Below are 14,534 nucleotides of genomic sequence, written 5' to 3'. Positions count from 1 at the left end.
AGCAAAATAAATTAGGCTTTTATGGCCTAAGACCCTAAATTGGAGGATCGGTCTATATGGCAGCTATATCCAAATCTGGACCGATCTGGGCCAAATTGACGAAGGATGTCGAAGGGCCTAACGCAACTCACTGTTTCAAATTTCAGCAAATCGGGTAATAAATGAGGCTATTATGGGCCTAAGACCCTAAATCGGCGGATCGGTCTATATGGGGGCTATATTAAGATATAGTCCGATATAGCCCAACTTCGAACTTAATGCTGCTGCTTATGGACAAAAAAAGAGTCTGTGCAAAATTTCAGCTCAATATCTCTATTTTTAAAGACTGTAGCGTGATTTCAACAGACAGACGGACAGACGGACGGACATGTCTAGATCGTCTTAGATTTTTACGCTGATCAAGAATATATATACTTTATAGGGACGGAAATGGATATTTCGATGTGTTGCAAACGGAATGACAAAATGAATATACCCCCATCCTTCGGTGGTGGGTATAACAACACCCCAGATCGGTATATATATATATCAGGTTATAAACCGATTTCAAATATACTTAACATAGTTGTTGAAAGTCGTAACGAAATACGTCATGCAAAATTTCAGCCAAATCAAATAGGAATTGTTACCTCTAGTGGCTCAAGAAGTCAAGATCACAGATCGCTTTATATGACAGCTACAATATATCGGGTTATGGACCGAATTCAACCATACTTAGCACAGCTGTTGGAAATCATAACAAAACACCTCATATGGAAAATTTCAGCCAAATCGAATAAGAATAGCGCCCTCTAGTGGCTCGAGAAGTAAATATCCAAGATCGGTTTATATAGCAGCTATATCAAAACATGGAGCGATATGGCCCATTAATAATCCCAACCGACCTGATTAATAAGAAGAAGTGCAAAATTTTAAGCGGCTAGCTTTACTCCATCGAAAGTTAGCGTGCTTTCGACAGACAGACGGATCGGACGGACATGGCTAGAACGACTTTAATTGTCATGACGATCAGGAATATAGACGAATATTTCGAGGAGTTACAAACATAATGACGAAATTAGTATTCCCCATTCCTATGGTGGAGGGTATACAAATCTTCAAAATATTGTAATTCTGGAACTGGTATGATTCTGGAAAAATTATGCCACAAAACTTAACATAGTCAATGTAGAGGTGTTATTCAAAAGGTATGCAAAATTTGGAAATGGTTAGGTTAGGTTAAGGTGGCAGTCTGCCATCAGACTCACACAGACATTTTCGTCCGTTATGATACCACAGGAACAGAAAAAGGAAGATGCCTTCTAGTTCCTAAAAAGCCCAAAAACTTGCGAACGTTTACACCCGCTAATTCAGACAGGTTCCCAAAAAAATGAAAACCTTAAGTGGAACTCCTTCTGACTGCTAGTACACACAGAAGGTGTTCTATAGCCTCTTCTTATTCGATGTCCTCACAGCTGCTGCAAAATTCGTTGCTGGCAACCTTCAGTCTGTCAGCTTGTTTTCCGATTACACAGTGACATGTCATAACGGACACAATGACTAAGACGTCTGTTCCAACAAGTGACAGCAAAGCAGTAGACCTTTTCAAGTCCAGATTAGGCTACATAGTTTTGGAATGCTCACAGCCCTCTCATTGTGACCATCTACTATTCGTTGCCCTTCGGGACTGATACTGAAAAGTTTTCAGCTTACATGTCGGTAGAGGCTAGAGGTAGAGTCTAGTCTCGCAAGCTCTTCCGCTTTACAATTCCCTGGGATATCTCTGTGGCCCGGGTTTTTTTTTATATTGTTGGCTAAGAATTGCGTCCTCCTGATGCTCAAAGAGTGTACTCGGGTGATCGGTTTTATGTGAGTTACATCAGGTTTTGGACCGATTCGAACCATACTTGGTACATCAAGAAGAGGTAATGGGAAAAGTCATTGTGCACAATTTCAGCCAAATCCGATAAGAATTGTATAAAATTCGAAAAGTATATTCGAGAGATCGGTTAATATGGGAGCTATATCGTGCTCCAGATCGATTTGATACATCTGTTGAAGACGTAGAAAAAGCCATCGTGCAAAATTTCATCCAAACCCATTTGGCCCAATTATAATCCCAACCGACTAATAAGTAGTTTTTTTTTTTGCAAATTTTCAACCGCCTAGAAAGTTTGCATGCTTTCGATGGACTGCCTGATAGACTGAGTTAATAAGGGTAAATTGTAGGGAGAATCTACGATGGTTGGTACCAAAGATTCGGCCGGAACTTAGCACGCTTTTGTTTCTTTAATATTTATTTTCACATGACCTCAAGGCTGACATCGCTATAAAAAACAGATATTTCACGTACAGTGTTGCCACTCAAGAAAATTATTTCCTACCAAAATTTAAAAAAAATCTCACCAAACCCTTCCAAACCAAATGTTCTAGAAGCTAAAAATGCGGCACACGTTTTTATACCCATCACCGAAGAGTTGGTCACTTTGCCATTTCATTTGAAACACATCAAATATGCGTTTAGATCGTCGTTATTCATAGAGAATCTAGACAAGCCCGACCATCTGTCTGTTGAAATGACTCAGCAGCCTTAAGTTCAAAGATAGCGTATATCTTGATATGGAATCAGTTTGATTCCCGGAAAAAATATTGAGTTCATAAAGACGTATTTTTAATGTACAACCGTGATGAGCTTGGATAAAGCGATCTCTCGATTTAACTGTTTGAGCCTATTTTCGCCGTTAAGGGTAGTATGCACCTCTGGCGAAATTTTCGTTACCATAAGAAATGCATTTACATATCTTAAGCGAAATATTCGTTACAGATACCGTTACCGAAAAATTCGCTTTCAGGTACGCAGCTCAAATTAAATTTTCGTTGCGTAACAGGGTGACATAATAGGCATTGGAGTATTTTTTCTTAGAATTACGAATGAAAATTATGTTTTGATAGGCCCATGCAACATAAAATTTAGTTTTTCGCAAATTGTTGCAAACCGAAATTTGCGCTAGAGGTGAATACCCAGCTTTACAGTGAGATGCATGGACCCTTCAACATCTGAGTACGAATTTGTATGCAGCTGCCATACTATTAACGGTATTGGATGCACAAAAGACGCATTTCCTACCCAGAATTTACGAAATTTGGAAGAGATCCCTTAACACTAGCACCAGTTAGAACTTAAGCCCTTTTTCCTGAAATTTGAGGCAGTAAGACTCTTTGTAACAGAATTTGGGCTTCAACATCCATGGTTTTATTCTGCGCTCTTAATGAATACCCAGAAACGACAATAGGAGAATTCATTTCGAGTCAGCCATGACAATACTTTCAAAAGTTGTTGTTTATGTGTCGAAAAAACCTACTAAATATTGAGGTCTGCCCACCAAGGGAATAAAATCCTACCAATTCTGGTAGGCACCTACCAAAAACGGCAGCACTGTTCAGGTATGAACTGCCACTTAAATTATTCCTCTTGTCAACACGCAATTGAAACTCCGAATACTTATATTTATAATAAGCCTTCAAACTTTCCCTAGACAACAACCCTCAATGGTAATAGTGTTTATGATTACACATTCCCATCCAACTCCAGAACCGTATTATCGTCTAGTGGTGAATTCACAGCTTATTTATGATATAAACCGTAGGAATAAATCGAACTATCCCTATGTCCCGATAGATGGCGCAGTTACTTATACAAAAATGTCTGGCATATTTATATTATTCCAAAACTGATGATGGCAGATCTCTCAACTAGATACTAGCAAAACTAGGTACTACCTTAAACTGGTACATTGCACATGAACTCGGAACGAAAAGTTCAAAAACATATTTTTAAAGGCAACAAGAAAAAGCGTGCTAAGTTCGGCCGGGCCGAATCATAGGAACCCACCACCATGGATTTTGCTAAAATTTATACAAAACAATAAATAATTTGTAGGGCATAATTTTATTCTACATAACAAACTTCTGTCCAACTAGCAAAAATTAAAGCTTCTAGGAACCTAATAAGGATAATCGATAGACCGGTTTACATGGGAGCTATATTAGGTTATAGACCGATTTGGACCGTAATTGGTCCAAAACACTTCAAGCAAAATTTTAGTCAAATCGGAGAAAAATTGCGGCCGCCAGGTCAAAAATTGCGGCTTATAAAGGCTAAGGATATCAAATCGTGCGATCATCTTATGTGGGAGCTATACTAGGTTATAAAACGATTAGAACCGTACTTGGCACAGTTGTTGGAAGTCATAAGAGAACACTATGTGCAAAATTTAAGCCAAATCGGACAAAAATTGCGGCTTCCAGGGGCTCAAGAAGAGATTGGTTTATATAGGAGCTATATACGGTTTTAGACCGATTTAGACCGTACTTGGCACAGTTGTTTGAAGTCATAACAGAACACTTAACACAAAATTTCAACCGAATCAGACTTCCAAGGCTCAAAAAGTCAAATGGTGAGATCGGTTTATATGGGAGCTATATCAGGTTATAGACCGATTTGGACCGTACTTGGCACAGCTGTTGGAAGTTGGAAGAACACTATATGCAAAATTTCAGTCAAATCTGACAAAAATTGCGGCTTCCAGATGCTCAAGAAGTCAAATCTGCAGATTGGTTTATATGGGAGCTCTAAGAAGTTAACGACTTATTTAGACTATACTTGGCACAGTTATTGAGAGTCATAACAGAACACTACATACAAAATTTCAGCCAAATCAGACAAAAATTGTGGCCTCCAGGGGCTCAAGAAGTCAAATCGAGAGATCGGTTAAAATCGCGGCTATATTAGGTTATGGATTGATTTACACTTTTCTTGACACATTTGTTGGAAGTCGTAGCAAAACATTACGTGCAAAATTTCAGCTAAATCGGATAAGAATTGCGCTCTCTAGAAGCTCAAGAAGTCAAATCGAGAGATCGGTTAAAATGGCGTCTATATCAGAATAGAACTGATTTAAACCATACTTAGCACAATTGTTGGAAGTGATCCCAAAACTCCACGTGCAAAATAAGCCAAATCGGATAAGAATTGCGCCCTCTAGAGGCTCAAAAAGTCAAGTCCAAAGATCTGTTTATATGACAGCTATATCAGGTTATGGACCGATTTGAACCATACTTGGCACAGTTGTTGGATATCATAACAAAACACGTCGTGCAAAATTTCATCCCAATCGGATAAGAATTGCGCACTCTAGAGGCTCAAGAAGTCAAGACCCAAGATCGGTTTATATGGCAGCTATATCGAAACATGGACCGATATGGCCCATTTACAATACCAACCGACCTACACTAATAAGAAGTATTTGTGCAAAATTTGAAGCGGCTAGCTATACTCCTTCGGAAGTTAGCGTGCTTTCGATAGACAGACGGACGGACGGATGGACGGACGGACAGACGGACATTCATGGCTAGATACATATAAAATTTCACGACGATCAAGAATATATATACTTTATGGGGTCTCAGACGAATATTTCGAGTAGTTACAATCAGAATGACGAAATTAGTATACCCCCCATCGTATGGTGGAGGGTATAAAAATTGAGGTCTGCCTACCAAGGGAATTAAATCCTACCAATTCTGATAGATACCTACCAAAAACGGCAGCACTGTTCAGGTATGAACTGCCACTTAAATTATTCCTCTTGTCAACACGCAATTGAAACTCCGAATACTTATATTCATAATAAGCCTTCAAACTTTCCCTAGACAGCAACCCTCGATGGTAATAGTGTTTATGATTACACATTCCCCATCCAACTCCAGAACCGTATTATCGTCTAGTGGTGAATTCACAGCTTATTTACGATATAAACCGTAAGAATAAATCGAACTATCTATGTCACGATAGATGGCGCAGTTACTTATACAAAAATGTCTGGCCTATTTATATTTTTCCAAAACTGATGACAGATCTCTCAACTAGATAGCAAATAGTTGAAAATTCAATAGTTCTGAGCGCCATTTCCTAGATACATATATCGAAGGGAATTGTAGAGCAAACGAACTAGCAAAACTAGGTACTACCTTAAATTGGTACATTGCACATGAATTCGGAACGAAAAGTTTAAAAACATATTTTTAAAGACAACAAGAAAAAGCGTGCTAAGTTTGGCCGGGCCGAATCATAGGAACCCACCACCATGGATTTTGCTAAAATTTATACAAAAAAAAAAAAAAAAAAAAAAAACTTTGTAGGGCATAATTTTATTCTACATAACAAACTACTGTCAAACTAGCACCTAGACCGTTTTGGACTGTTATTGGAAATCATGAAAAGCAAAATTTCAGCCAAATCGGAGAAAAATTGCGGCCGCCAGGGCCCAAATCGAACAAAAAATGCAGCTTATAAAGGCTCAGGATATCAAATCGGGCGATCGGTATATAAGGGAGCTATACCAGGTTATAAAACGATTAGAACCGTAGTTGGCACAGTTGTTGGAAGTCATAAGAGAACACTATTTGTAAAATTTTAGCTAAATCGGACAAAAATTGCTTCCAGGGGCTCAAGAAGAGATCGGTTAATATGGGAGCTATATCAGGTTATAGACCGATTTGGACCGTACTTGGCTCAGCTGTTGGAAGTCTTAACTGAACACTATATGCAAAATTTCAGCCAAATCTGACAAAACTTGCGGCCTCCAGATGCTCAAGAAGTCAAATCTGCATATTGGTTTATATGGGAGCTCTAAGAGGTTAACGACTTATTTAGACTATACTTGGCACAGTTATTGAGAGTCATAACAGAACACTACATACAAAATTTCAGCCAAATCAGACAAAAATTGTGGCCTCCAGGGGCTCAAGAAGTCAAATCGAGAGATCGGTTAAAATGGCGGCTATATCAGGTTATGGATTGATTTATACATTTCTTGACACATTTGTTGGAAGTCATAGCAAAACATTACGTGCAAAATTTCAGCTAAATGGGATAAGAATTGCGCTCTCTAGAAGCTCAAGAAGTCAAATCGAGAGATCGGTTAAAATGGCGTCTATATCAGAATAGAACTGATTTAAACCATACTTAGCACAATTGTTGGAAGTGATCCCAAAACTCCACGTGCAAAATAAGCCAAATCGGATAAGAATTGCGCCCTCTAGAGGCTCAATAAACTATGACCCAATATCGGTTTATATGTCAGCTGTATCAAAACATGGACCAATTTGGCCCATTTATACAAACTTCTCACATATCAATGAGTGCTGTCCGATTCAATTTTAAGCTCAATGATAAGGGACCTCCTTTTAATAGCCGAGTGCGGTCGGCGTGCCGTAGAGCAACACCTCTATGGGGAGAAGATTTCACATGGCAAAGTACCTCATAAATGTCGCCAGCATTAGGAGGGGATAACCACCGCTGAAAACTTTTCCGATGTTCCTGCCAGGATTCGAACCCAGGCGTTCAGCGTCATAGGCGGACATGCTAACCTCTGCGCTACGGTGGCTTTACCGCTTCGAAAGATAGCGTGCTTTCGACAGACATACAGACGGCCAGACATGGCTTAATCGACTTAGATTGGCAAGACAATCAAGAATATTGTTTGCTCTCAGTTCAATATTTCGATGTGTTGCAAACGGAATGACGGAATTGTTATACTTCCATTCTATGATGGAGGGTATACAAATATGAAAACCAAAACAAGTAAATGCGTGCTAAGTTCGGCCGGGCCGAATCTTATATACCCTCCACCATGGATCGAATTTGTCGACTTCTTTTCCCGGCATCTCTTCTTAGGCAAAAAAGGATATAAGAAAAGAGTTGCTCTGCTATTAAAACGATATCAAGATATGGTCCGGTTCGGACCACAATTAAATTATATGTTAGAGACCTGTGTAAAATTTCAGCCAATTCGTATAAGAATTGCGCCCATTGGGGCTCATGATGTAAAATAGAGAGAACGATTTATATGGGATCTGCATCGGGCTATAGACGGATTCAGACCATAATAAACACGTTTGTTGATGGACTCGAGAGGATCCATCGTACTAAATTTCAGGCATATCGGATAATAATTGCGACCTCTAGGGGTCAAGAAGTCAAGATCCCAGATCAGTTTATATGACAGCTATATCAGGTTATGAACCGATTTTAACCTTATTTGACACAGTTGTTGAAAGTAAAGATAAAATACGTCATGCAAAATTTCAGCCAAATCGGATAGGAATTGCGCCCTCTAGAAGCTCAAGAAGTCAAATCCCCAGATCTGTTTATATGACAGCTATATCAGGTTATGGACCAATTTCAACCATACTTGGCACAGTTGTTGGGTATCATAACAAAACACGTCGTGCGAAATTCCATTCCAATCGGATAAGAATTGCGCCCTCTAGAGGCTCAAGAAGTCAAGACCCAAGATCGGTTTATATGGCAGCTATATCAGGTTATGGACCGATGTGAACCATACTTGGCACAGTTGTTGGATATCATAACAAAATACTACCTGCCAAAATTCATTCTGATAGGATAAGAATTGCGCACTCTAGAGCCTCAAGAAGTCAAGACCCAAGATCGGTTTATATGGCAGCTATATCAGGTTATGGACCGATTTGAACCATACTTGGCACAATTGTTGGATATAATAACGAAACACGTCGTGCAAAATTTCATTCCAATCGGATAAGAATTGCGCACTCTAGAGGCTCAAGAAATAAAGACCCAAGAACGGCTTATATGGCAGCTATATCAGGTTATGAACCGATTTGAACCATACTTGGCACAGTTGTTTGATATTATAGCAAAACACGTCGCGCAAAATTTCATTCCAATCGGATAAGAATTGCGCACGCTAGAGGCTCAAGAAGTCAAGACCCCAGATCGGTTTATCAGGTTATGGACCGATTTAAACCATACTTAGCACAGTTGTTGGATATCATAGCAAAACACGTCGTGCAAAATTTCATTCCAATCGGATAAGAATTGCGCACTCTAGAGGCTCAAGAAATCAAGACCCAAGATCGGTTTATATGGCAGCTATATCAAAACATGGACCGATATGGCCCATTTACAATACCAACCGACCTACACTAATAAGAAGTATTTGTGCAAAATTGCTAGCGGCTAGCTTTACTCCTTCGGAAGTTAGCGTGCTTTCGACAGACAGACGGACGGACGGACGGACGGACGGACGGACGGACGGACGGACAGACGGACGGACATGGCTAGATCGACATAAAATGTCACGACGATCAAGAATATATATACTTTATGGGGTCTCAGACGAATATTTCGAGTAGTTACAAACAGAATGACGAAATTAGTATACCCCCCATCTTATGGTGGAGGGTATAATAAAATCAAGGGATTTATTGATACTGACCTCTTAGCTTATGTCATTGTTCTCGAAATACAGCAATGTTCATCTCAAAACAAGGTTTCCACACCGCACCATATATTCACCGCCAAGTCATTGAAGCAACGACACACTATAATACTAAAGCCTTTTTAAACGAATAACATACAGTGGTCTTTTTTATAGATTTTGTGATGTTATTAAGCGTCAGCTTTACATTCCCTACACCGATTAAACGATAATTGCAGTTTCATTCAAGACCATATTTTGACTCTTTAATCAACTACAGTAACTCGTCTTCGCTCTAACAGTTCTATGCTAAACACTCTCTCAACCACATACACTCTGTGCTTTTTGACTTGCAAAAACACTCTGCCAATAAGATGTTTCTTTTTAGTATACACCCAAAAAGATCTGTTCGTCAATGCAATGCAACAGTAGAGCAGCTTTTGTTGTTTGTATTTTTGTTTTTCCGTATACCTCTTGCACCCATTTGTCTTTCGCTAGCATTTGCCTGTTGCCAAGGGTCGCACACGAAAGCTTTGGTTATGTTAGGTGGGTTTTATACACTCATCGAGCACGAAACACGAAACGATGCCTACAACGACGACGACGTCAGCAGATCTGCCGGCAGAACTGTATGCACACGAAAACACGTAGATCCCAACTATGGTTGGAGGCATTTTTTAACTGTTTCATATTTTATGCCCGTCTGTTTTGGTTTTGAAAAGTCTTTTTTGTTGCTTTAACAAACGAATGACATACAGTTACCTTATATTACACGTAAAGAATTGGAAAAAAAACATTAGCTGCATTAGGTGTAGCACAAGTGTAAGATTTCTAGCATATAAGCAATATAATTATTGTATTGATTGTTGATTTTTAAATTTGAGCAAAACCCTCGATAACTACATCCAATTGTTTTCCACTTTATACAGAACATTTCAATCAAAAGATTTGTGAAAAACTTCTTTGTTTTTTTGCTTGCCATCAGTTATCGCAAAAACCGAACACATATTTAGCGGGCCGTAAGAGTTTTGTTCACGCTTCTTTGTTCTAACACACATAAAATCACGAAAAACACCGCGCGCCCGACACAGACACTTCAACGAACGGAATGAAAAATGTATGGCAAAATTTGTTTTTTATATTTTTAAACAAAATAAGTTTTCAAATAGGAATATCTAAAAGATTATAGTTATTTACTTGTTTTATTTTAACGAAGGACAAGTATTTAAAGAACCAAACCAAAAAAACTACACGATTACCGCCCGTCGATCGCTTGCAAAGAACTAAGGAGTTTGCAAGCAGTTCATTGATTTTAATGACATTTTCAAAGAGTTAAGAAAAGAAGCCCTTCTTTACATTTCCTTGCTAACATACTCATGCATTCTGCAAAATGTTAAATGGGGAATATTTGCTCGCGCAATCACGCTCTTTTCCGCTTCCACTTAATCAGTGGAAACGGAAAATACAGTGTTTTCGAAATAGCCACTGAGATGTGAGCTGCTCACATAACATTACGTTTACCATAACATGTCTGTTTCTCTCTCACTCTCTTTCCAGCACTTCTCTGTTGCACTCTAAAATGTTTCTTGCTGGACACTGAATGTCAAAGAAAGGCAGGGAGAATGGGTAGATTGTGTGTTCACTACATGGCCATAGAAGCGGGCCGTAAAAGTTTTTTTCAGGGTTCTTTGTACTAATACACATAAACTCACGAACACACCGCGCGCCCGGCACAGACACATCAATGAACGGAATGAAAAATGTATGGCAAAATTAGTTTTTTATATTTTTAAACAAAATAAGTTTTCAAATAGGAATATCTAAAAGTCAATAGTAATTAACATTTTTAATTCTAACGAAGGACAAGTATTTAAAGAACCAAACCGAAAAACTACACTACTGCAAAGAACTAAGGAGTTTGCAAGCAGTTCATTGATTTTATTGACATTTTCAAAGAGTTAAGAAAAGAAGAAGAAAAGAAGAACATTTTGCATTCTGCAAAATGTTAAAGAGGGCATCGTTGCTTACGCAATCATGCTCTTTTCCGCTCCCACTTAAACAGTGGAAACGGAAAAGAGAGTGTTTTCGAAATTGCCACTGATGTGTGAGCTGCTCACATAACATAACATTTAGCATAACATGTATCTTGCTCTCTTTGTCACTCTCTTGCTTACACTGCTCTGTTATACTCTAAAATGATTCTTAGTGAGCACTGAAAGCAGGGCTACCATATTTGACGATTTTTTTTTGGCACTTAGACAATTTTTTGCTTCAAATATATATATATATATATATATATATATATATATATATATATATATATATATATATATATATATATAGCACCTAGACCGTTTTGGGCCGTTATTGGAAGTCATGAAAAGCAAAATTTTAGCCAAATCGGAGAAAAATTTCGGCCGCCAGGGCTCAAATCGAACAAAAAATGCGGCTTATAAAGGCTCAGGATATCAAATCGGGCGATCGGTTTATAAGGGAGCTATACCAGGTTATAAAACGATTAGAACCGTAGTTGACACAGTTGTTGGAAGTCATAAGAGAACACTATGTGCCAAATTTATTGGCCAATCTTCCCAAAACTTCACACAACGTCTTCCTTGACGACTTCGGTTCAAATTTAGATATATATGTTCGTCCGATTTGCGGTAATAATGCAATAAAATGGTAATTTGTTAACCGATTCTCTCGAAATTTGGTAGGAGAGATTTTCTCTTTACTATCGACATAACTGGTGAATTTGATGAATATCTGTTCAAATTTAGATATAGCTTTCATATATATATGTCGCCCGATTTTCACTCCAAGAGCCACTGCAAGCGCATTGTGTGACCAATCTTGTCAAAATTGTGCACAACGCTTTCCTCGACGACTACCACTATATCTGAGAAGTTTGCTCTAAATTGGTTCAGAATTAGCTCCCATATATACGTTGGCCAGATTTTGATTTCTTAAGCCCCTAGAAGCCGCAATATTTTCCGATTTGGCTGAAATTCTGTAATGAAAATTCTAAATCGGTCTATAACCTGATATAGCTCCCATATCTTACGATTTGACTTTTTGAGCCCTTACAAGCCGCAGTTTCTGTCCGATTTGGCTGTAATTTTGCACGTAGTGCTCTGTCACGACTTCCTGTCACGACTGTGCCAAATACGGTCCAAATCAGTCTGTACCCTGATATAGCTTCCATTTAAACCGGTCTCTCAATCATCGGTGTTCGCTTCCTAGAAGCTTTAAGTTCTTCTGCTTTGACAGAAGTTGTGTATGTAGAATAAAATTATGCCCTTCCATGGTGGTGGGTTCCCAAACTTCGGCGCGGCCGAACTTTGCATGCTTTTACTTATTTGCTTTTTCGCAGTTGACACGGAATAACTGTGAGCATCACACTGGCTGAAACTTTGAGCTCCGACTTATCACGGGAAGCTTAACTGAAAGTTACCGGACCTATCCATTATCCACAGGTTGCGGATAGTGGATAGGTTTGTATTTATGCGAAAAAGCTGCAAATACGGCCTGGGGCAGTTTGCGATTTTGAGAAGAGATTATCAGTGAGGGGTTAGGTTAGGTGACACTGACATAAACACTGAGTACCAATGATACTTGAAATGACATGGGGTGTTATTGGCAAGTTCAAATAATCAATCGCCAACATTGGCGTCTGTTCCCAGGTTAGGGGCGGCTGAAGGCGAGCATGGTATCTTGAAGCAAGTAGTTTGCTTCATACATGTGCAATCCCACATAACCCATGCGGTTGGGGCTCTGGGCCAGTAATCCGCATCCGGAAAATTATAAGTGATTACTCTGAGAAACAAAATAATAGCGAAAACGGACTTCACCAAGTTTGACTACACCACAAACGATACCATTACAACAACACAAAACGATACCGAACTACACTTTCGCTGCTATGACACGAGGCATGAATTTGGCTGTGTATTTGTGGTAAGTGGGAGACTGAAACACCTTGTCTACAGCTTCATTCTGATGGATGAGAGGCTAGCCACTACCCATTTAAAGGTCAAATTCTGAGAGCTGTATCAAGCTATGGATTGATTCAGACCATATTTGACACGCATGTTGAGGGTCATGAGAGAAGCCGTTGTACAAAATTTCTGCCAAATCGGATGATAATTGCGCCCTCTAGAGGCTCAAGAAGTCAAGACCCAAGAACGGTTTTTGTGGCAGCTATATCAAAACATGGATCGATTTGATCCATTTACAATACCAACTGACCTACACTAATAAAAAGTATTTTTGCAAAATTTCAAGAGCCTAGCTTTAATCCTTCGAAAGTTGGCGTGCTTTCGACAGACGGACGAACGGATAGACGGACGGACATGGCTAGATCGACTTAAAATGGCATGACGATCAAGAATATATATACTTTATGGGGTCTTAGAGGCTTATTTCGAGGTGTTACAAACAGTATGACGTAATTTGTACACCCCCATCCTATGTAGGAGGTTATAAAAAGTGAATTTACTTACTCCCATCTCTCGGTGGTGGGTATAATAATTTAATAATAATAATAATAATTGTCATAAACAAAAATATGAGAACCAAAAGAAAGTCATTGCATTTATTGATACTGACCTCTTAGTCCATGTTGTTATCCTTGTGGAAGTCTCAAAGCAAGGTTTCCATACCGATCCATATATTCACCACCAAGTCTCCGAAGAAAGGACACATTTCAATACTTAAGTCTTGTTAGACGAATAACACACTGGTCTTTTATCTTTTACTTATTCAATTTGTAAGATCTTATGGGCGTACGCGCTTAATAAAACATTAGCTTAATATATGCCTACACTCATTTAACGTCAATTTCAGTTTCATTCATATTATACCACTGTAACTGTAACCAACCACAGTAACTCATCTGCGCTCTAACATATTTATGCTAAACACTCTCTCAACCTCTCTCTGCTTTTTGACTTCCAAAAACACTGCCAATAAGATGTTTCTTTTTAGTATACACACGAAAAGATCTGTACAATGCAATACAACAGTAGAGCAGCTTTTGTTGTTTGTGTTTTTGTTTTTGTTTTTCTGTTTCCTCTTACACCCATTTGTCTTTCGCTAGCATTTGCCTGTTGCCAAGGGTCGCACACAAAAGCTTTGGTTTAGTTAGGGGGGTTTTATACACTCATCGAGCACGAATCACGAAACGATGCCTACAACGATGGCGACGTCAGCAGTTCTGCCGGCAGAACTGTATGCACACGAACACACGTAGAT

At 39.0% G+C, this 14,534-nt stretch overlaps 1 protein-coding gene across 2 annotated transcripts in view; it reads right to left on the bottom strand.

Annotated features, from left to right (window-relative positions):
• LOC106090824 (sensory neuron membrane protein 2) overlaps positions 1-13,974 on the bottom strand; it is a 572,456-nt gene extending 558,482 nt beyond the window's left edge. Inside the window, exon 1 of one of the 2 annotated variants that reach the window (XM_059360182.1) lies at positions 13,890-13,974. The gene's annotated coding sequence lies outside the window, so the exon portion shown is untranslated. Of the gene's footprint in view, positions 1-9,299; positions 9,515-13,889 lie in introns of those variants that run through there. The other variant, XM_059360183.1, reaches the window with a different exon arrangement.
• Positions 13,975-14,534: the final 560 nt, after the last annotated feature.

The sequence above is a fragment of the Stomoxys calcitrans genome, chromosome 1 (genome assembly GCF_963082655.1).
Source record: "Stomoxys calcitrans chromosome 1, idStoCalc2.1, whole genome shotgun sequence".
Lineage (NCBI taxonomy): Eukaryota > Metazoa > Arthropoda > Insecta > Diptera > Muscidae > Stomoxys > Stomoxys calcitrans.
The sequence above is the reverse complement of the archived record's forward strand: the minus strand, read 5'-3'. Positions and strand labels throughout refer to the sequence as shown.